Below are 23,665 nucleotides of genomic sequence, written 5' to 3'. Positions count from 1 at the left end.
GAAGGTAGAGTCTAGCAACATCTTGGGGGGTGGAGTGACAGGTTCACCACCCCTGGCTTAAATCAACATTGTTAATATCAACATTTCCAAATCTTAACCACCCCTTATTCTAACATAGGAAAAGCAGGTCCATGCCATTTCTTTGTAATCAGTTTTCTTTTTTTCGCAGCCACTAGCAGATTCCAAATGAACTAATAATGGACTTGTTTAACCTGTCTGTCAACAACCTTGGATGCTCCCCATTTTTATAAATGAAGATTATGGCATCATTCCATGCATCATGCAATTCAGAGTACATTAAGCATACATTTAATATGCTCGTGAATGACACAAGTAAAGGTCTTAAATCACTCAGCAGGGAAGTTATCAAATGTTGAGATTGTGTTCTATTTAAAGTTTATATGATGTGTGTCAATAGAAGCTTTAAAAGTCCATAACTCTTCCTTCTTCAGGTTGGGCTCACGTCATTGCTTATAAAAAGCAAAGAATCCTGCAAAGATGTCATTATTGCGAGTTTCTAAGGGTATACATGGAATTGAACTTCCTCTTTGTTCCCCTGCAAACTTGCACATAAACATACCCCACTTTGGTACTGCTTCTGAAGTACTATTCTCATACTCTGTTTGGCCAAGAGAGTTCTAGTTTCCTGAGCCTTGTCACAACGAAATCACTGTTTGAGCCATGTCATTAAAGGTAAAGGTAAAGGGACCCCTGACCATTAGGTCCAGTCATGACCGACTCTGGGGTTGCGGCGCTCATCTCACTTTATTGGCTGAGGGAGCTGGCGTACAGCTTCCGGGTCATGTCGCCAGCATGACTAAGCCGCTTCTGGCGAACCAGAGAAGCGCACGGAAATGCCGTTTACCTTCCCGCCGGAGCGGTACCTATTTATCTATTTGCACTTTGATGTGCTTTCAAACTGCTAGGTGGGCAGGAGCAGGGACCGAGCAACGGGAGCTCACCCCGTTGCGGGGATTCGAACTGCCAACCTTCTGATTGGCAAGTCCTAGGCTCTGTGGTTTAACCCACAGTGCCACCTGCGTCCCTCCTGTTGCCTACTTGGTTATTATTTAGTTGACAGGATGAGGCATCCTTAGTCATAGCACACTAATTCCAGCATATAAACTCTGGACCAGTACGTATGATAACAATGATTAGCTTTACTGCCTATCCTTCACCACAAGGTCCTTAGGGCGGGTTATATCAAGACAGCATCAAAAATATGTTATGGCATGAGGATGTATCTCTCTGGGCTCATGCCGCAAATACCGCGGCAATAGAGGAACTTTGGCAAGGAAGACTATGAGGGAAAGGCCCTTTGCACCATGAGGCTGCGCTTAGCACAAATATCCTGGCCTCAGAACACATCTATCCTATAGGAAGACCTGAGTGTTCTTCTCTTGAGAGCTTCCATTGGTGCAAATAGACCTCTGGAGGGTGGGGAGCAATTCTCAGCAGGAAAGGAAAGAGTTAAGCCCCTTCTCTGCATGCCATGGTCCCAATCCAGCTCATGGCTACTGCGGTTAAAGGGGTTGGGGGGACATCCTTTAAATGCATCTGTGCATTTCATATCGCAAAGCCAGAGAGCGTTGCTGAAAAAGATCTCCTGGGGTTCAGGGGTGGAGTTTGGGTGTACTGCATAACTTCCTCCCCCTCCCCCCGTTATGTACTAAAGTTCTCACCCTGGGCCAGCAGGGGGATACTATAGATAGTCTTCACTCAGGTCCGCATATGCAAATAAGGAATTGAAAGTGACGTTCAGTGATTGGATAGTTACAGAAAGTTGTTACTGTTGCTTTGTAGTTGAGCTGAACCCTAGTTTTCACTCAGGTCCACATATGTAGTTGAGCTGAACCCTAGTTTTCACTCAGGTCCACATATGCAAATAAGGAATTGAAAGTGACGTTCAGTGATTGGATAGTTACAGAAAGTTGCTACTGTTGCTTTGTAGTTGGCTGAACCCTTCAGTTCAGTTCTGTCCTGGCCTGTGAATAAACAAGAACTGTCTGAAGAATCGCTGTGTCATCTGATATGTTCACCCACAACTTAACACCCCCCTCAGAAGCAAATACTAAGTTATGCAAAATAGAGAAAGGTGAAGAATAAATTAAGCAGACTTGATTGGTTGGCACAATTTATGTAGGTCGCAGGGATGCCTTTCCTGGGCATGAGACGGGAGGCAAAATACTGAAATGCATTACGCCGAAGAACAGAAAGGCTGGGTGCTGGAAGTAGGGTCTCAGAAGACCTGCTCTGTTTGAATCCTTGCCCTAGTTGACCAGTCAAATACTGCTCCATGAAGCTGACGGGCAGCAGATTTATTTAATTAAGAGCAAGAGGAGAAGCAAGGGCCGCTTGCATTCTCATCCTGCAGCTCTCAGGGAGCAAACCTTGTAGCACAGCAGAGCTTTTTCTGCTGTAACCAGAACAACAACATGCAGGTTCCAGTGGCAAAGGCCTATCTGCCTAGCAGGTAGGGAGAGCAGGACATATAACCTATATTGGCTCGCAGTACGTTTTCGAGCACAATTCAAAGTGTTGGTGCTGACATTTAAAGCCCTAAATGGACTCAGTCCAGTATACCTGAAGGAGTGTCTCCACCCCCATCGTTCTGCCCGGACGCTGAGGTCCAGCGCCGAGGGCCTTCTGGCGGTTCCCTCACTGCGAGAAGCCAAGTTACAGGGAACCAGGCAGAGTTCCTTCTCGGTAGTGGTGCCTGCCCTGTGGAATGCCGTCCCACCAGATGTCAAAGAGAACAACAACTACCAGACTTTTAGAAGACATCTGAAGTTTAGGGAAGTTTTTAATGTTTGATGTATTACAGTATTTTAAATTTTTTTTGGAAGCCGCCCAGAGTGGCTGGGGAAGCCCAGCCAGATGGGTGGGGTATAAATAAATTATTATTATTATTATTATTATTATTATTATTATTAGACCCAGGTTCAAAACCTTACACAGCCATGAAGTCCACACTGGGTCAGTCACCCAGTTTAAGTCAGGAACATGGAGGCAGGAAACTCTGTATGCTTCACAGGGGACGGGAAGAATGGAAAGATTGCAAAATAAATAATTCATTGCTGCTTTTTAAACCCAATTTAATTATTTCATAACATCAGCTAGTTTGTGTTTTTTGTGTGCTTGGAATTAGCACGCATATCAAATCTGAATCTTATGTGTTGTTCTCATGGTGTTAAAGCATTAACAATACTTGACCAAAATTTGAGGGGTCAGATAATAATAATAATAATAATAATAATAATAATAATAATAATAATTTATTTATACCCTGCCCACCTGCCTGAGTTTCCCCAGCCACTCTGGGCGGCTCCCAATCAAGTGTTAAAAACAATATAGATGATTAGATCCTTTTTGACCAATCGCACACTCGGCCTTAAGAGTGATGCAACTTTTGGTTATAACATACAATTAGAGGAGTGGATAAAATTATGGAAAGAGGGAATGAAATTCATCGCATGTGTCAGGGGTTCAGGAGCAGAGGCACAGGAGTGGGCGGAGATGGAGAGCGAGGAGGAGGAATCCGAGGGGGGTGGAGGCAGTGACAGCGGTCAGAGGGATTCCACGAGCCTCTCCAGCGAATCGGAAGATTCACAGAAGGGAGCGCCGATGGCCAGGGCAAGGGGGGTGCCAAGGGGGAAACCCCAGAAGGAAGGGGCCAGCGGGGACTCCCAGAGCAGCAGTTTGGAAATCAGGACCAGCTTCCCCACCAGAGCGCAGTGGGGGGGAGGAGTCCCAGGAATCGGGACCAGTGTTCTCACTACCAGCGAGAGGAGATGAGTCAGGATTGACCACACCTCCATCGGAGAGCGGGGAAACGGTCAGGAGGAAGGTTACCGGCTGGGCGTGCGCGCCAAGTTCAAATGTACAGGCGAGCGGCACAGCAGGTAGCCTGGATAGGGAGCCAGGTCCTAAAGCCCGCCGGAAGGAGGGGCAAGACTCAGGGGGGTCAGCGTCAGAAGAGTCCAGAAAGGAGGAAACCCCAGGGGGCAGGAGGACCCAGAGGAGGAAAGAACAACGGAAGAGGTGGAGTAGGGCTAGGATCTTAAACTGGTGCGGAAGGGGTGATGAGTCAGACGGGACTTCGCCGATCTAAGGTTAAGACGTAGGGGTGCACGCTCTGGCGTTGGAATGGAAACCAAACTTCAATAAAGACTTTTGTACATTACATCAACCTGGCGTTGGTCCTCTGTGAGCTGGGACCTAGAGGCAGCCCTGACAGCATGTATTACGATAAAAGAAAATGTCATGAAAATGATATATAGATGGTATATAACTCCAGTGAAACTTGGAAAGATGTTTAAAGTTAGTAATAAATGTTGGAAATGTCAGGAGAAAGAAGGAACATTTTATCACATGTGGTGGGAATGTAAGAAAGTGAAATGCTTTGGGGAAATGATTTATAATGAGATGAAAAAAATGTTGAGATATACCTTTGTTAAGAAACCAGAAGCATTGTTACTAGGTATATTAGGGAACGATGTTGAAAAGAAAGATGTGAAGTTATTTAGATATGCAGTTACAGCATCCAGAATTTTGTTGGCCCAAAAATGGAAACAGGAAGAAATGCCAACGAGGGAAGAATGGAGAATGAAACTGATGGAATATGCAGAAATGGACAAATTAACGGGGAAAATTTGAAACCAACGCGATCAGAGATTCACCGAGGACTGGAATAAATTTACAGAGTATATCAAAACTGTGTGTGATCAGGAAATAACGCTTGTTGGATTTCAGGAAGCTCTGTGAAAAGAATAGATAGGAATGTCGCTTAAAAGAGAAGATAAAATAAGGATTGTTAAAGTGCAACATAAATTTAGGAAATGTGAGAAGTTGTGATAAATATGAAAATTGTCAGGTAGGCTGATGGAAGTCTAAAAGATGTATAAGTTAAATTGGATGTTAAATTATAAATGGAATGGTTATTAGAAATTTGAATAAAAATTAATTTAAAAAAAAAGAGTGATGCAACTTAATTCCCATTGTTCTTTTACCCATACACTGCAGGAAGTAAACTCCTACTTTACTACCCTAAACCTGCTTGTCTCAGCTGTCCCCGATGCTCTTTGACTTTTGCGCTGTTTTCCAGGTACTCTCTGTAATGCAAACATGGGCATTTCAGAATGGAAGAAGCAGAATGTTTGGAATTGCCTTGCTACAACCCGGAGATCCTGCCTCCGCCAAAGGGATGCACAGGCAGCTTTGTGCTCACCCACATACCCACCCCCAAATCAGCTGCATTGCTCAGGCTTGAAACCTTCTCCACCTGCTACTTTGCCTCTTCCCCCACCCCAGGATAAAAAGGCTTCGCTTGGAGAAGGTAGACAGAGCAGATGTCCGAGGTCTCCAGCAGTGATAGGAGAGAGTTGGCTGGACCTCTCCTGTACCACGAAATGATGTTGAAGCATCTTGTTGAAGCAGATGCCTGCCTTGGTCTCTCCTACTATCACGGGAGACCTCCATGATCTGCTACCCCCATCCCTTGGAGACCTCAGAAGGGGCAGCTGGGGCATAAGCAGAAACATTAAATAAGTTGGAGTTCTTGTTATTAAATATACCAAGAAAAAAGCACACCAAGAACACAGACCAATGTAAGTTTCAATGGTGGGAGTGGTCCCTACTCGCAAATCAATAGTCAATAGTAACAAAAACTAATCCATTCAAACTCATAAAAGATATGTATAACACAATGTAACGAATTATTGTGTTATACATATCTTTATGAGTTTCAATTTGTAATCTCTGTTAGAGTTTGTAATCTCTATTTGAGTTTGTAATCTGTCAGGGAACTGCCATCGGAGCGCAGGGTGGTGGAGAGGCTCTCGGATGCTGGGAGACCCTCGGATGCTGAGGAGGGAACCAGCAGGGGGAGAGGGAGAGTTTCCGCTGAAGAAGGAGGGGAGGAGGAGACAGTGTTGGAGGTGAGGCACAGAGATGCTTCAAGCGAGACCAGTGGTGAGAGCTCGGGGCCTCCCCTTGGGACACCCACTCTGCGCAGAAAGCTGTCGCGCAGAGAATCAAGGAGGAGACTTTCTGTCAAAGAACTTTTATGTTGGAAGAAATTCAGGAAACGCCCACTGACGGATTCTGCCAGTGATTAAGGCAGCCACGCACTCATGGCTGTCCGGCTAGAGAGAGTTTAAAACTAACCACAAAACTGGGAGCGTTTTAGCGCTTACGCACAAGCAACCCCTTATGCCATTACATAATCCTTGTCAGAATACATACAGTGGTACCTCGGGTTAAGTACTTAATTCATTCCAGAGGTCCGTTCTTAACCTGAAACTGTTCTTTCTTCTTCTTTTTTTACTCTTTGGTAGGATTTCATTGCAGCAAAGAGTGTATTCCAATAAGGTAGATATCCAGAAACACACAATATATTTTTACCAGACAAACAGAGCCAATAGAAATTAAAATGCATGGGAAGACTACAGAAGTGGAATAAAAAAGAAGTGCTCTTGTTGGAGAAAATCAGTTAGACACAGAAGATGGCACATCAGGACGTCGAGTTTGAACAATTTTGGGCTTGGGTCTCCCTCTTCTGCTGCATCCGTGTCACAGACATGCACCACGACACTTGGGGTGGACTCTGTACCTGCATGCAGCTCATATTTCTCACCATATTTGGCTGTAAAGTGGCAACCAGTTAACTGAAACGGTTCTTAACCTGAAGCACCACTTTAGCTAATGGGGCCTCCTGCTGCCACTGCGCCACCGGAGCACGATTTCTGTTCTTATCCTGAAGCAAAGTTCTTAACCTGAAGCACTATTTCTGGGTTAGCAGAGTGTGTTACCTGTAGCGTATGTAACCTGAAGCGTATGTAACCCGAGGTACCACTGTACTTTTGAATGGATTAGTTTTTGTTACTGTTGACTACTGATTTGCGAGTAGGGACCACGCCCACTATTGAAATTTACATTGGCCTGAGTTCTTGGTGTGCTTTTTTCTTGGTATAAGCAGAAACATGGCAGGAGGAGGTCTGCTTGAGATGCCCCCCCAGATTTCTATATGGAGGGATTTGAGCAGGGGTTCTGCAGTAGTTGAGCACTCTTGCACTAAAGACTCACCCCATCCCAGTGGCATAGCTACTCGCTTGGGTGCCCGGGGCAGCGTGCGTGCCCTGCAGCCAGGGGCTGGGCGAGCCAAGGCAGGGCGCGCTGCGTGGAGCCTCTCCTCAGCTTCCCTCTCAGCTGTAGGGTGGCTGAGGCAGTGGGCAGACGCAAGCCCCACGCTGCTCGAAAAAGCACAGCGGAGCTTGCAGGCAATCTGCCTGCCACCTCCCCCTCAGGAGAGACGCGTGGCTCAGGCACGCTGCAGTACCCCCGCCTCACTAGCTACCAGTGGTGTAGGAAGGGGGTGCAATGGGTGCAGGAGTTATTTAAAATAAAGTGTTGTGGGGACCAATTTTTATTTATTTATTATAAAAACACATATTTTTGCCATTTTGTCATCCCCTCAGTTATGACACCCAGGGTGACCTGCACCCATCGCACCCCCCTTCCTACGCCACTGCCCCATCCCTACCCATGCCTTCAAAATGTTCAGACGCACGGGGCACACACCCTCCAACTGCTTTTGGAGCAGTTAAAGGAGCAGGACAGGTTGTAATCTGGGCATGTTTGCTAGAGAGAAGAGGAGGAGGAGGAGGAGGAGGAAGAGTTTGGATTTGATATCCCACTTTATCACTACCCGAAGGAGTCTCAAAGTGGCTAACATTCTCCTTTCCCTTCCTCCCCAACAACAAACACTCTGTGAGGTGAGTGGGGCTGAGAGACTTCAGAGAAGTGTGACAAGCCCAAGGTCACCCAGCAGCTGCATGTGGAGGAGCGGGGATTCGAACCCAGTTCACCATATTACGAGACTACAGCTCTTAACCACTACACCACACTGGCTTATCTGCACTTAGCTTTCCCCTGCTCTTTCCAGGCTCGAGTGCAAGCTTTAAAACTCCATGTCAAGGGCGCCTCCCCTTTTCTTTTGCTCCGGAGATTTCCCTAGAAAAACACTCTCTCTAAAGTATGACCAGAGCAAACAGAAATCTGTGGAAAACCCAAGCTAGCATTTGCTATGATTGAGTGATAAAGAGTGGGCTTTCACAGAGATAGATCAGGGCAAATAAAATAAAAAAAATGCTGAGCTTTTAAAGAACGGAACTGTATCTGGAAAGAGTGGAGCAAAAGTTGAGTGTGGAGAGATTAGTAGGGTTGCCCCCTTTTTTTTAGTTTTATTGTCTCTCTGCCTTTAACATGAAGCAGTTGAATGCTTCTTGACATGAAAGTGAAGCCCATGGTGAGAAAAGGCTTCAATTGCTACGTTTCTGTGTGTCAGCCAGGCCATTGTTTCCTTAAGGCTCGGTAGCAGGGGCAGCAAAGAAAGACAGCACATAGAGATGGGGAATAGACTTGTACAATTCTTATGTAGGACCAGGTGTACAGCCTGGGAGTCATTCTGGACTCACAGCTGTCCATGGAGGCGCAGGTCAAGTCTGTGTCCAGGGCAGCTGTTTATCAGCTCAATCTGGTACGCAGGCTGAGACCCTATCTGCCTGCGGACTGTCTCGCCAGAGTGGTGCATGCTCTGGTTATCTCCCGCTTGGACTACTGCAATGCTCTCTACATGGGGCTACCTTTGAAGGTGACCCGGAAACTACAACTAATCCAGAATGAGGCAGCTAGACTGGTGATTGGGTGGCCACCAGGACCACATAACACTGGCCCTGAGAGCTCTGCATTGGCTCCCAGTACGTTTCCAAGCACAATTCAAAGTGTTGGTGCTGACCTTTAAAGCCCTAAACAGCCTCGGTCCTGTATACCTGAAGGAGCATCTCCATCCTCATCATTCAGCCCGGACACTGAGATCAAGTGCTGAAGGCCTTCTGGATGTTCCCTCCCTGTGAGAAGGGAGGTTCAGGGAACCAGGCAGAGGGCCTTCTTGGTAGTGGCGCCTGCCCTGTGGAACGCCCTTCCGTCAGATGTCAAGGAAATAAACAACTTCCCGACTTTTAGAAGACATCTGAAGGCAGCCCTGTTTAGGGACGTTTTTAATGTTTGATGTTTTATGGTGTTTTTAATATCCTGTTGGGAACCGCCCAGAGTGGCTGGAGAGGCCTGGCCAGATGGGCAGGGTATAATCATCATCATCATCTAAAGGGGAACTGATTTTTTAATGAATTGATTTTAGAATGCTGTATTAATTTACTGTTGTTAGCCGCTCAGAGCCCAGCTTTGGCTGGGGAGGGCAGGATATAAATAAAATTTTCTTATTATTATTATCAACCTACTAAGTCAATTCACACTTTTGGAAGTGAACTGAACCATATCCACCTTTTGAAGTTCGCACTTCTCCCAAACTTGTCATACAATCTTCTGACCAAGGAATGCATAGTAAGGCATATGCCAAAGCATACAAGATTAGAATGCATTATGTTAGGGGAGATTGCTTTGCAAAAACGTGTAAAGAAATTTGCACTAAAATAGTGATGAATTTTCATGAGGATTTTTTTTTTAAATGAGAGCTGATGCAGAAATAGTGAACTCAAGACTAGAAAAATGAGAAGCCAAAGCTGACATATCCCTCCTCCCTTGCACCTTGAGATGACCGTCCCATCTTAGTAGGAGAGCAACATCTGAAGGTAAAGGCAAGGTGGTTAGAACTTGCTGAAATGAAATGTAAAGACCCCAGAAAAGGGGTTGGTTTAAAAAAATGGACTCAAAAGCAGTCATGATTCTGGGGAAAGAGGTATTAAAACAGATTTAAAATGTGCTTTTAAAAACCCCAAGACACTGTATTAGAAATGTGAATAAAGGTAAAGGTAAAGGTACCCCTGCCCGTTACGGGCCAGTTGTGTCTGACTCTAGGGTGGTGCGCCCATCTCACTTAAGAGGCTGGGAGCCAGCGCTGTCTGGAGACACCTCCGGGTCACGTGGCCAGTGTGATGAAGCTGCTCTGGCAAGCCAGCACCGGCGCAGCACACCGAAACGCCGTTTACCTTCTCGCCGGAGAGCGGCCCCTATTTATCTACTTGAACTGTGAGGTGCTTTCGAACTTAGAATGGGGAGGTACAATTCGGGGGGTGCAAACAAGAGGAAATCAGACAAGGCACTAAATAATAATAGCAGCAGCATCTTTTCACCCAATACAAACAGATGTCTCAAAGCAACCTACAACTCCATGGAATACAAAAACCACCAAAAAAAAACTAGAAAAGGAAAAAACGGAGTACAATAAATGCTCTTCCAGCAATTCTATTAAAACGACAAGTCCTTTAATCCAAAATGATGACTCTGATCATCATCAGTGCTGCTTTACTAAAGGGGAAATCTTTGTGAATTAACAATAAAATAAGAAAAGTATAAATAAAACAAGAAAATAAGAAAATAAAACAATAAAACAATAAAATAAGAAAAAGGGACACGGGTGGCGCTGTGGGTTAAACCACAGAGCCTAGGACTTGCTGATCAGAAGGTTGGTGGTTCGAATCCCCATGACAGGGTGAGCTCCCGTTGCTCGGTCCCTGCTCCTGCCAACCTAGCAGTTTGAAAGCACATCACAGTGCAAGTAGATAAATAGGTACCGCTCCGGCAGGAAGGTAAACGGCGTTTCCATGCACTGCTCTGGTTCGCCAGAAGCAGCTTAGTCCTGCTGGCCACATGACCCGGAAGCTGTACGCCAGCTCCCTCAGCCAATAAAGTGAGATGAGCACCCCAACCCCAGAGTCGTCCACGACTGGACATAATGGTCAGAGGTCCCTTTACCTTTACCTTAATAAAAGTAAACAGCAAGGAAGGGCAGAAGAAAAACAAGCACCCAATTAAAGTACTATGTGCTGAGAAGGAAGGGAACCAGGTGTTGATGCCTTGATTGATTGATTGATTGATTGATTGATTGATAGATATTGATTATTACTCTACTCCAGAGAAAGGGCAGGAAAATTGAGCAACAGCATCCACCAGGGAAGCAATAATAAAAGCCACCCTGAGAGGTGGGAGAAAGGAAAAGCGGTCAGGTTCCCACTGACTAAGGGCTCATCTACGTTTACCTTGAAAACCCCAAATTGCTGTTTTTTCTGATTCAGCTGTAACAACTGGGTTTTCCTGGGGAAAGCAACAGGGCAAAAAATGGCGCACAGATACGAACTAGGAAGCTCAGCAAGCACAGGACCAAAGGTGAAGTGTGAGCGAGCCCCAGGTCATGCCCACTGAGTGGACGGAACATTATAGAATGTACGTGTGATACTTCTCGTGTGCAGAATACTGGGCTGCAGGTCTGGATGTAGCAAGCAAGCAAAACTGCAAGCTCCGTCTGGAAGCAAGTTGTTGCTGTTGCTTTTAAAAATATATCTAGGGAGAGTTTAAATGCCACTGTGTACCTTGCGTAGTTTGGCACCAAGAGTAGGAAGAATGATCTGCGAGAAAACCAATCAAAATAAAAACTGGGAGAGGTTTCTTTTTTAAAAAATAAAATGCATGTGATTTGTCTCTGTTATAACGCTAAGGAACTTCGCTACCCCTTCGTGAGAGGTTCAGCAATCTATGAGGAAGGGAACATTTGCGTGCTGAAACCGTGCCATCTTGGTTTCTAAAATAAATAAAATTCAAAGGTTGCCCCCTTTTCTTTCCTCTTTGGCAAACGCGTTTCGATTTTTTTCCCTCCAGAACACTGCAGGAAGTGAGGTTCTTAGCATCCTGTCTTGACAGCACTGGTGTCATTCTTTCACAACTGTTGAACTACTGCCGAGAGAGAGAGAGAGAGAGAGAGAGAGAGAGAGAGAGAGAGAGAGACCAGGATCACCTGATGCACATTGACGTGGCCTTTAGTGGCAGATTAATCCTCTCTGCAACAGGATTCTGTTTTTCTTCCTCAAAGCGGTGTAATAATAGCACGGGGTAAGTAAGGAGAGAGGCAGCAAAGTGGTGACCTCACCAAACCAGGGGTACAGAAAGGGGGATGCGATGGGGGCGGTTCGCCCCAGGTGTCATCCCAGAGGGGGGTGACAACCCCCCCCCGGGGCAGATTGCATTTTTTTGCCGCAATCGGCCCCCTGCCAGGAGGATCATGCCGCCTTGCCGTGATCGGACCCCCCCACTGGGAGGATTGCGACATTGCGCCGCAATTGGCCCCCATCCGCCACTGCACCACACTCCATTCCTGAGTCCCGAGAGATTTGGGGCACAGTTCTTAAAATATCTTTCGTCTCTCTCAAAGTCTAAACCTAGCCTACCACACTTTCCTTCAGCGTGTATCAGGATCCAAAGGGGGTCTTGAACATATAGTATGAGAGAGGAAGGATGTGGTGTCATGGTTAGAGTTGTGGACCAGGAACTGGGAGACCAGTCTTCAAATCCCTACTTGGCCACTAAGTTCACTGGGTGACCTTGGGCCAGACACCATCTCTCAACCTAAACCAACCATGGACACCACCTACAGCTCCGTGGGGGAAATGGTGGCTTAATAATAAAATAAATAAATTTAGTCAACTCTCAGGGCTGTCTTAAGTATATGCGGCACTGGGGTGCAAATATCCACCTGGTGCCCCCCCCCCCCCGTTGCCCAGTCCCAGGCGCGCAGGAAGGCAGAGCTGGCCAGCCACATCAGTGTCTTGCTGGCTCAGTCGCCCCTGAACTCGCGGCACAAAGCCCGGCGCCCGGGTGCCCTGCACCCCAACATCTATGGGTAAGACGGCCCTGCACCCCAGCACCCATGGGCCCTGCCAACTCTGGAAGGGGTTACAGGGAGGCCAGACTTCCCTATGCAGACAGACAAGAGCAGATCAGGTGCTACTTCACTGACCCTTTAACAGAGATATTCTGAGCTGCAGCTGAATCCAAGGTAGATTCTGAGAATATGGAACAATCCCTTGAGAAGGTCTCCTACATGGGTCACCTTGAAATAAACAGGAGCACAACACCTCTTGATGAATTATTACTGCTCAGGCAGACGAAAAGGTAAAATGCTTTTTAATGTGCCGTACATTCTAATTTCCTGAATAAATTTGCCCTCCACTGAAGTTTATTGGGCGCTGTGGTCTAAACCACTGAGCCTATTGGGCTTGCTGATCAGAAGGTCGGCAGTTCAATTCCCCGCAACAGGGTGAGCTCCCATTGCTCAGTCCCAGCTCCTGTCAACCTAGCAGTTCGAAAGCATGTCAAAGTGCAAGTAGATAAATAGGTACCACTCCGGCGGGAAGGTAAACGGCGTTTCTGTGCGCTGCTCTGGTTCGTCAGAAAGCGGCTTAGTCATGCTGGCCACATGACCCGGAAGCTGTACGCTGGCTCCCTCGGCCAATAAAGCGAGATGAGCGTCGCAACCCCAGAGTTGTCCACGACTGGACCTAATGGTCAGGGGTCCCTTTACCCTTTACCTTAGTTTAACCCATAGTAAAATAGATTCCTTGACACTTGGATTCCTAGAGAGCAACTGCTCTTCACCAAAGCCAACACCTTTAAGATACATTGACCATGAAGATGGAAGAACCAAGAGGTTCAATTAACCACTGGTCATGTTTGTCTCAAGACAGAGAAAAAGCCCCCTTTTTAAGAGGATAATTACACAGCAGTCCATATGAGCAAAAGCCTTGGATACAATATTTTACGTCTGGGCTCATGCCTTATGTGGATACTACAGGGTCAGGCAATATGGTTTGGGCCTTCATTTCTGGTCTCGAGGAAATATTTCCATAGTTGCCAGGCGAGGTGGGGTAGCTTGTTCAAAGACAAATTACAGGTAGAACAGGTGGAGTTGCAGGTTGTATGGAGGTACACATCTCCATATGAACTTGCCTGGGCTTTGAGATCTTCTGGGAGGCCTTTTTCTTGATCCTGCCACCTTCAGGGGCATGTGAGGACATGAGAGATGGCCTTCTCGGTGGCTGTTCCCAGGTTGTGGAACTCCCTTGCATGGAAAGCTGGATTGACCTCCTCTCTACTTTCATTTTGCTGGCAGGCAGATCTTTTTTGGTTTTGTTTTGTTCCAACAGGTCTTGGGCTGTTGTGGCAGGGACTTCTGAGGACAGGCGTTACATGCAGAAAAAGAGAGGGATTGCTGCTTTTAAATGGTTTTAGTGTTTTAGTGCAGATTTTAGTAGGGTTATTTATTTAACTTGCTTTAAAAAATATTTATCTTCATTGTGTGTTTTTTAGTTGCATCTCTTTTAATTTATGCTGTGAGCTGCCTTAGGCTCCGTATTAGGAAAAAGGAAGGATATAAATAAATAAGAATAGGAGTTATGCAACAAGTGGTTTGAATGTACAGTCATACCTCAGGTTACAGACGCTTCAGGTTGTGCGTTATTGGGTTGTGCACTGTGCCAAACCCAGAAGCACCGGAATAGCTTACTTCTGGGTTTCGGTGCTTTCACATGCGCAGAAGCACTAACTCATGCTTTGCGCATGCGCAGAAGACCAAATTGCAACCCATGCGTGCGCAGACGCAGTGCTGCGGGTTGTGAACGTGCCTCCTGCACGGATCACGTTCGCAACCCGAGCATCCGATGTACTGCTCTGGCAGTGTACAAACAACATTTTATTCTAGACTCAATGGAGACTAAGTACTACCTAGGTAGCCCACACACACTCTAGGTCAGGCTTCCTTAACCTCCAGATGATTTGAGACTACAGTTCCCATCATCCCTGACCACTTGTCCTGCAAGCTAGGGATCATGGGAGTTGTAGGCCAAAAATATCTGGAGGGCCGAGGTTGAGGAAGCCTGCTCTAGATCTATGGCATATTTTGCATCCCTTAAAAGTGCTTCTTGAGGAAACCGGCCTCATTCTGAAAAGGAAAGCTCGTTGCGGGTTGATTTTGCCTTGCTCAGCAGCATGCCCCTTTGAAATGACATTTTGGGTTGCCACTTCCTTCTTCATTCACCTGGAGCTTGTGCAGGATAGAAACGACATTGCTAGCCTAATGAAGGGGAGAGTTTTTAAATGGTATCAAGTAAGCATATCTGGCTTACTTAAGGGACGCGGGTGGCGCTGTGGGTTAAACCACAGAGCCTAAGACTTGCCGATCAGAAGGTCGGCAGTTTGAATCCCTGCAACGGGGTGAGCTCCCGTTGCTCGGTCCCTGCTCCTGCCAACCTAGGAGTTTGAAAGCACATCAAAGTTCAAGTAGATAAATAGGTACCGCTCCGGCGGGAAGGTAAACGGCATTTCCATGCACTGCTCTGGTTCGCCAGAAGCGGCTTAGTCATGCTGGCCATATGACCCAGAAGCTGTATGCCGGCTCCCTCGGCCAATAAAGCGAGATGAGCGCCGCAACCCCAGAGTCGGCCACGACTGGACCTAATGGTCAGGGGTCCCTTTACCTTTACCTTAAGCATATCTGGCACCTTCACTATACAGTGGTACCTCGGTTTATGAATGATTCGATTGACGAACTCCGCAAACCGGAATAAGTGTTCTGGTTTGCGAACTTTACCTTAGTCTACGAACAGAATCCGAACAGTGGAAGGGCACCAGTGGTGAGAGGCCTCATTAGGGAAAGTGCGCCTCGGTTTAAGAACAGTTTCAGTTTAAGAACGGACTTCCAGAACGGATTAAGTTCATAAACTGAGGTACCACTGTATAGTTTTCCTCCAATGCTGACAGTGTACCTCATTACCTCTGACACTTAAGCTGTATATTTGTCGAACCCACCCTGTTCTTGTAATTGTAATTTGTTCTGAACCATTTTTTAATATTTTTTAAAAAATGGTTTCAGCCTCCCTGGGGGCATTAGAGGAAAGGGTGAGCAACTATTAATACTACTACTACCAGGAGTAGTAAATTTTGCCTCAGGAAGGCTGACCTGAAAGCTCTGCTTTTAGTCCTTCCATAAAATGGCCAGTTGAGACCTGGATTTCCCAACATCAGGGTCTTTTCCAGGGAGTCTTCTCTTCTCATGAGGTGGCCAAAGTACTGGAGCCTCAGCTTCAGGATCTGTCCTTCCAGTGAGCCCCCAGGGCTGATTTCCTTCAGAATGGATAGGTTTGATCTTCTTGCAGTCCATGGGACTCTCAAGAGTCTCCTCCAGCACCATAATTCAAAAGCATCAGTTTTTTGGCGATCAGCTTTCTTTATGGTCCAGCTCTCACTTCCATACATCACTACAGGGAAAACCAGTATGCTAGCTATGACTAAACCATTAAGTTCCCATTGTTTTTACTGTAACCACCAGCGCAGCAAAAAGGCAGGGCATGGCAGGCAAACCGGGTGCCGAGGTGGCTGCATTTTCATTGCCATTGCGTAACGCAGGGCTGAGGTTCTGATTCATGTATGCACCATGAGGAGTACCTATCTCAGGGCTGACCCAGCAGAGAGAGGTGGAACGAGAGCTGGCTCTGTCTCAAGAAACATCACATCCAGAGTTTCCCGGGTTCACCTGAGGCTGCTCAAGGTGACTGGCTCCAGGAAGATGTAGCAGATAAGATTTGACTTCACACTCAAGTCTGACAGAATTATCAGGAACGTGTGTAAAAGGCGAAAGATTTATACGATCTGAAGAGAAACCAGAGTGTGACCTGCCCTCTTTCCTTCCTGTACATGCGTACGGCAAAAGCCCCACTCAGCCATCCTGAAACATGTCGCAGTCTCTGTGTGAGGGAGGAGAGCAAGGCTCACCTTTTCACCCCACCCTCACAGTTGTGTGCCACAACGGCCTTGCCTCAGGGCTAACTGTGCTTGCCAAAGGCCCCATGGTGGAACCCTGAGCTACCCCATAGCCCTCACTCCTACAACATCAGTATAGCAACACTAGACTGCTATGTAAGGACGCAGGTGATGCTGTTGTCTAAACCACTGAGCCTCTTGGGCTTGCTGATCAGAAAGTCGGCAGTTCAAATCCCCGTGACGGGGTGAGCTCCCTTTGCTTGGTCCCTGCTCCTGCCAACCTAGCAGTTCGAAAGCACGTCAAAGTGCAAGTAGATAAATAGGTACCACTCCGGCGGGAAGGTAAACGGCGTTTCCGTGCGCTGCTCTGGTTTCGCCAGAAGCAGCTTAGTCATGCTGGTCACATGACCCAGAAAAACTGTCTGCGGACAAACACTGGCTCCCGCGGCCTATAAAGTAAGATGAGCACCGCAACCCCAGAGTCCTCTGCAACTGGACTTAACTGTCAGGGGTCCTTTACCTTTACCTTTACTAGTCTGCTATGTAGGGCTGGCATAGCCCACACTATCTGAAGCAGAATGCCTGCTCACTGCAATATGAATATACAGTGGTACCTCAGATTAAGTACTTAATTCGTTCCGGAGGTCCCTTCTTAACCTGAAATTGTTCTTAACCTGAAGCACCACTTTAGCTAATGAGGCCTCCTGCTGCCGTTGCACTGCCGGCGTGCAATTTCTGTTTTCATCCTGAAGCAAAGTTCTTAACCCGAGGTACTATTTCTGGTTTAGCGGATTCTGTAACCTGAAGCGTCTATAACCCGAGGTACCACTGTACTAATGGTGGATTTCATTTGCCTTCGTATTAGAATAATGTTGACCAAGGTCCGCCTGTCTGATTTTGACACCTGAGGTGAGAGCAGTAAGCTGTTGCCTTGTCCCTGCCAAAGTCCAGGGTTCGCACAGTGGCAACTTTGAGATTTCGGTGGTGGGTCCCTGCTACCATGGAAGACGTGATAGCAGCTTCTCCTCACTTCTTTGGTGGGATAGGGAAGCAGGGACAGCTCTACTAGGAAACTAATGAAGATTAAGCTTCCGAGCCCCAATCCCAGAGCGGCCCCAGAAACAAGTTTTGTCCATGTTGCTTAAAAGTGTTGGGTCTAGTAGACCCAATCTGAGCCGTGTAACTCAAATTCATTTCTTGTTGCATATATTTCATCAATCCCAAAGCTTCCGTTTGCCAGAAGCGGCTTAGTCATGCTGGCCACATGCTGGGAGCTGTACGCCGGCTCCCTCGGCCAATAAAGCGAGATGAGCGCCGCAACCCCAGAGTCGGCCACGACTGGACCTAATGGTCAGGGGTCCCTTTACCTTTTATTGCTTACAGTGGTGGAAATAGACAGGCTAAAAGAGTAGTGACTTTGGAGCAGCCAGACTGACTTTCCATCATATCCTCTCATACTTTATGTGCTCTGCTGCCTGACCTATCTCTGTCCTGCTGGGCAACAGAGCTGCAGGCAGCAATAAAACAAAAGATGGTGATGAACAGGCAACATGGCAAAGCAATTAGAGCTTTCCGCTTCTCCATACAATTAAAAAAATAAAATTGCAATTATAGGTCTAAGCCGAACGGTGTGCATGCTAGATTGGATCCTGAGGACTTAAGCTTGTGGTTAAGATGGAAGAGCAACTTTTGTACCCTATGGCTTCGGCTCATTTTCTTGTTTAGGTTTTGAAGTTTGTAGAGTTTGTTAAGCCTTCCCCTCAGGACTAGACTTCAAAGATACTGAGGAAGAAAGGAGAGGAAGAAAGCCACGAGACAGAAGGAAGATGAATGGAAAGGGCTGTAAGAATTTTTTTTTAACGAGGAAAAAGGAAGCACAGCACTGCGAGGATTGCACTGAATTGCTGAAACTCTCTCCGAAGTAAGCTCTCTGGTAAAGCCGAATGATTCAATTGATGTGTGTTAAGGATGTGCGCCATTTTTACTTGACAGTCCTAAAAACAATAAGGTAAGGACAGCCTGCTAGATCCAGCGTTCTTCTCTCATGGTGGCTGAACAGTTGCTTGGGCAAAACCAGCATCAGGATTCGAACCCAAGACCCCTCTCCCCTCTTGTGGTTTCCAGCAACTGGCATTTAGAAGCATAGCTGACTCCAACTGTGGATACAGAAAATAGCCATCCTGGCTAGTAGCTAATGACAGCCCTCTCTTCCTTGGGGAATCTGTCTAATCTTCTTTTGAAGCTACCCAACTTGGTGGCCATCACTGCCTCCATTGTTTAATTATGCATTGTGTGAAGAAGTGCTTTCTTACCTGCCTTGAATCTTCCAACATTCACAAACCAAGTGGGGAAATGTGATTCCTGCAAGGCAGTGGCTTTCCAAACTGCAAAGGTGCAGCCCTCCCTTACGACTTAATTCAAGCATGGGGAGCTGGTTGCTTCCCTTCTGTTTAACTCCCAGTCCTGGCCAGCTGTGGCCTTGCACTGCTTTCTGTTGCCAATGCACCAAAGCTGTAGCATAGAAGCAGCCCGTGGCCAGTCATCGGGTGGCCGTGGGGCAGGGCAGGGTAGCAGAACAAACCTTAATGCAAAGTTTTTTTTGGGGGGGGGGTGTCTCCTACCTAAGCTTCCCCACTCCCATTTTGGCTTTCCAGCACACCTGGATTTATGCATGCACTACATAACTAGAAAAGGGAACGATAATAATAATAATAATTTATTTATAGCCCACCCATCTGGCTGGGCTTCCCAAGCCACTCTGGGCAGCTTCCAACAAAACACTAAAATACAATAACCTATTAAACATTAAAAGCTTCCCTAAACAGGGCTGCCTTCAGATGTCTTCTAAAAGTTTGGTAGTTGTTTTTCTCCTTGACATCTGGTGGGAGGGCGTTCCACAGGGCGGGTGCCACTACCGAGAAGGCCCTCTGCTTGGTTACCCGTAACTTGGCTTCTCGCAACGAGGTAACCGCCAGAAGGCCCTCGGAGCTGGACCTCAGTGTCCAGGCAGAACAATGGAGGGCAGAACGATGACCAAACAATAGAAGACTAGCCAATCAACATAAAGCAACGTAAGCTACCAGACAGTCTAAGCATGAGAGTCACATGAGGTTTATTAAATGCATTCATTTAATAAATTACAATCCAACAGGTGCACAACCATAACGTAAGTGCCATAAGAAATGCCTCTGGATGAACAAGTAGAACAGCATTTTTCCTAGGGGCAAACTATTGTTCTTGGAATTCTGGGAACCAGTTTTATCCGTGCAACAGACAGTCCTTCCTCGAGGAAAAATCTCTGGATCCTACATCCCAAACCCTAAGAACACAAGAGCTGCCTGACTCGATCCGGGCGTCCGTCTACTTCAACATTTCCACTCCAGCGACAGTCCTTCAGACTATTTAAAATGTTTAATGCCCTCTTTTCCACACACTTTCAGACCTCACGGGGAAATGTTGCAATATAATAATTCAAAACACACAGAGAGAAACACTGCAATAATAGTTTCAATAGAACATCATGTCAGCAGCAGCAATCGAGAAAGCACATTTAAGGCTATCCAGCAGCCCAGATGCCTTTCAAAGCTCACAAGCAAAGTCTCCTTGTTCTTTTGACAGCCGCTTTGCTGAAGGATCGTATGCCAATATTGTGAAAGAAAGAAACAAATAAAATAAATGCCAAGAATATAAAACAAACAAATAAATCCTGTGCTTTCCCCCCTCCCAAACACCTGATGCTCAAGACAGGCTGGACACAGAGACTTTGCAGAACTGAGTTGTCACAAGCAAGTGTTCATTTATCAGGGGAAAGATAGCAAAGTCCTAAACAGAGGGGGGAATTTTACAGAAAGATAAAGCAGTACAGTGAGAGCATTGAGTGTTCACACAAGAAGTCCCAATGAATTTGGGTTTGAACCCCAGTGTCTGTGCCCCAAACTGCAGCCTCGTTTTCTCGTTTTCCTAACGGCTCCTCTCCCCTGAAATCCCATACAGACAGCAGCCTCCACAGCAGAGAGAGAGAGAGAGAGAGAGAGAGAGAGAGAGAGAGAGAGAGAGAGAGAGAGAGAGATATGAGGCAATGAATTCTCACATGTCTGTCACACTTCCATATCCCTTGTAAATGTATACAGCAGTCAGAGGGTGGTCAGTCCACTGAATGAGTGCCAGCCAGGGGCAAGGTCTCTTCTTGCCTTTTCCTCAGCCGTTTTTGCTGCCTTAATACTTTCTTCCAGTAACAAGAAAGAAAGAAAGAAAGAAAGAAAGAAAGAAAGAAAGAAAGAAAGAAAGAAAGAAAGAACCTACTAGCAAAGTCTACTTTTCATACAAATTATACATCCAGAGAGGCACAGCCAGTTTGAGGGGGGGGGGGGGTGATGTGGAAACAGCCTCCCAAACTCTGGCAGGGAATCCAAACTGTTGCAATGCCGGCCTCTGCCTCCTTGTCGAAAACCATCCACAGTTTTTAAAAAGTAAAAGAGTTCTTACCTGCAGGTACTGGTTGTAGCTGAGGAGCCCTCGCCTCCACCGGGCGACATTCACAGCAGGTTGTGTGGCATGATCACTCTGCACATTTGATGCTTTATGGGCTGGATTAGGATTAAAAAAACGAAGCCACCAACACGATAGATAAAACAAGTTGGACAAGTCACGGTGACAAGCGATTCACCTCGTCGTAAGATTTCAAGGCAGGACTCATAACCATAACAGTGCCTTATGCTTAATAATAATGCCTTTCTTTCAAGAATCTTGGTGACTTTGACAAGCAATAACTCATTGCGCCTTGCAACACAACCGCAGAGAGGTTGGTAAACAGAGATTCGGGGAGCCGTGGAAAGCTTTACAGGGAGCGGAGAGGGGGGAAAAACTCCCTTCTGCTGGCCAAGCAAGATCAAATAAAGAAGACATTTGGCAGAACAGAATGAAACAAAGAATTTACAAAGTGTTCCCAGGAAGCTGGCATTAGAAAATGATGGATGTCTATTTAGGTAAATCAGTGTGGTCACCTGTAAATCAAAGGAACCAGACAGATTTATAACCGCTGGGAATCTGGACCATTGATTCCCATGGAATTCGACTTTACCTCCATGTCAAAACCAGGTTAAGCTGGCTGGGGTCCTGCTGTATTTCCCAAAATGGGGGCCCAGCCCTCACCCCCAGGAATGCATTAAACAAGGTACCATAAAATATGTCTTGTGGTAACTTAAATGCTATGAGGTTTAGAACGATATAAAGTTTCAGGAACTACAAAAATATGACGAGCCCACCAGGTTTCAGAACTTGCAGCGAAACACAAACAAAAAAAGTTTTGCCAAACTGGAAATCAGAGTGACGTGCTTTCATTTTTAAAACAACCCCCCCCTACTTTGCTTTCGCAAGTAAAATAGTAAGGAAAAGCATAAGGCCACTATTTTTCCTAATTGCCCAGTAAAAGAATAAAACCTGCTCCCACTTTCCAAAGCTCTGCCCCAAAGATAAAACCAGGGTTTTGTTTTTCCCAGCCAGAACTCAGTTCCAGCACCTCTTAGGTGAGCGTTATAAGAGAACAAAGGAGGCGTTCATTGTGAGTTCCGGCTCCTCTTTTTCTATAAAAATAGCACTGGGTAAACCCTCTGGTAAATAAAAAATCCGAGGAGGAGTAGAAAGTTTTGCAGCTAGGTGGGACACTTCCTTCTGCTGGCTAAAACCAGAATTCTTTAAATCCTTTTTAAATATATATATATATATATATATTACTAATAAATGTTGTTAACATTATCCTTTGATTCTGCAAACCTGTGCCTACTTGCCTGGGAGGAAACCTCAGTGTACACAAAGAAACTTACCATATTTTTCTGTCTATAAGAAGGCTCAGATTTAAGGAAATGGGGAAATACACTATCCATGTATAAGAGGCTCCCTAATTTTTGACATTATTTATTAGGGGGGGAAGCCTAGTCTTGAACATGGAAAAATACGGTACTTTCCAGAAAGACATATATACCACTGCACAACTAGACTAGTGCTTTTTGCAGCAGTATGCATGCCTAATTCTCTTTGCAAGTTTTCACATTTTGCCTTTGCGATTGGGTGGCGGTGCTCTTTAATTGGATGCCAGTGTGCTTGCCTCGGTAATAGACTGGATGAGAGCCAACAAACTGGAGCTCAATCCAGGTGAGACTGAGACACTGTGAGTGGGTGGTTCCCTAGACTGGAGGGATGGGGGTGGCCTGCTCTTGATAGGGTTACACTTCCTCTGAAGGAGCCGATATGCAGCTTTTGGATCCATTGCTGCCACTTGAGGGCCAAGTGGCCTCGGCAGTGCAGAGTGCCTTCCACAAGCTTTGGCTGGTGGCACAGCTGTGCCCTTATCCAGACAGGTATAGTCTAACTTCTGGGGCCTACGCTCTGATAACATCTAGATTAGATTAATCGGGTCCTCCCTTAAAGAGGGCACGTGTTGCGGTGGGACCTGGCAACCTGACTCTGTGTTGTGGGTGGGTACGTTTGAATAGCCACAACACCCGATTGGTAGGTCCTTTGATGTGGGGTGCAATCTGGCCAATGGGACGTAGTCCAAACAGTTTGAGGGACCTATTTAAGCCCACGCACGTGACCCAGAGCTTCCACTTTCGGCGTGTGCATTTGGAACACCCACCCACCTCTCCCTATTTTTAGGGCTTTGCGCTTGACCTTGCTATGCCGTCGTGTGTCATCTGTCATTGGGACAGGGGCACGGCAGGAATTTTCCCCACTTGGCTGATTGGCTGTTGGCATTTGGGTTTCACCTGCCGCATAGCAAATCGTCACAACTTGTAAGCTTGCGGATAGGCTCTGGTTCAGGTGATAGGAATGGGAGAATATTCTCACCATCCCTATGTGAAGGGTATTCTGTTAAAGGAATCCAGGGACTTGATGGTTTGGTCAACCCTGTGAGGGGGTTGTGCCCGTGCCTGAGTCCAGGGGGGCATTTGGGTGGTGGAGATAGCCTGCTCCCAGCTTTCCGCTTATCCAGGTGTTCACCCTTGGCTGACCTATGCTGGTGCCCTGGGTCAGTGCTACCTGCAACAGGTGCAGGGAGCTAGTT

General features: G+C 46.5%; 1 protein-coding gene across 4 annotated transcripts in view; it reads right to left on the bottom strand.

The window, feature by feature from the left end:
* Nucleotides 1-21,460, bottom strand: part of LOC310830093 (transmembrane protease serine 11A-like) — a 70,092-nt gene extending 48,632 nt beyond the window's left edge. For all 4 annotated transcript variants that reach the window (XM_083709643.1, XM_083709646.1, XM_083709644.1 and 1 more), the window contains exon 1: nucleotides 21,088-21,460. The gene's annotated coding sequence lies outside the window, so the exon portion shown is untranslated. The remainder of the gene's footprint in view (nucleotides 1-21,087) is intronic.
* Between the last annotated feature and the right edge of the window lie 2,205 nt (nucleotides 21,461-23,665).

Source organism: Podarcis gaigeae (assembly GCF_964106915.1).
Source record: "Podarcis gaigeae genome assembly, chromosome: 13".
Classification (NCBI taxonomy): Eukaryota; Metazoa; Chordata; class Lepidosauria; order Squamata; family Lacertidae; genus Podarcis; species Podarcis gaigeae.
The sequence above is the reverse complement of the archived record's forward strand: the minus strand, read 5'-3'. Positions and strand labels throughout refer to the sequence as shown.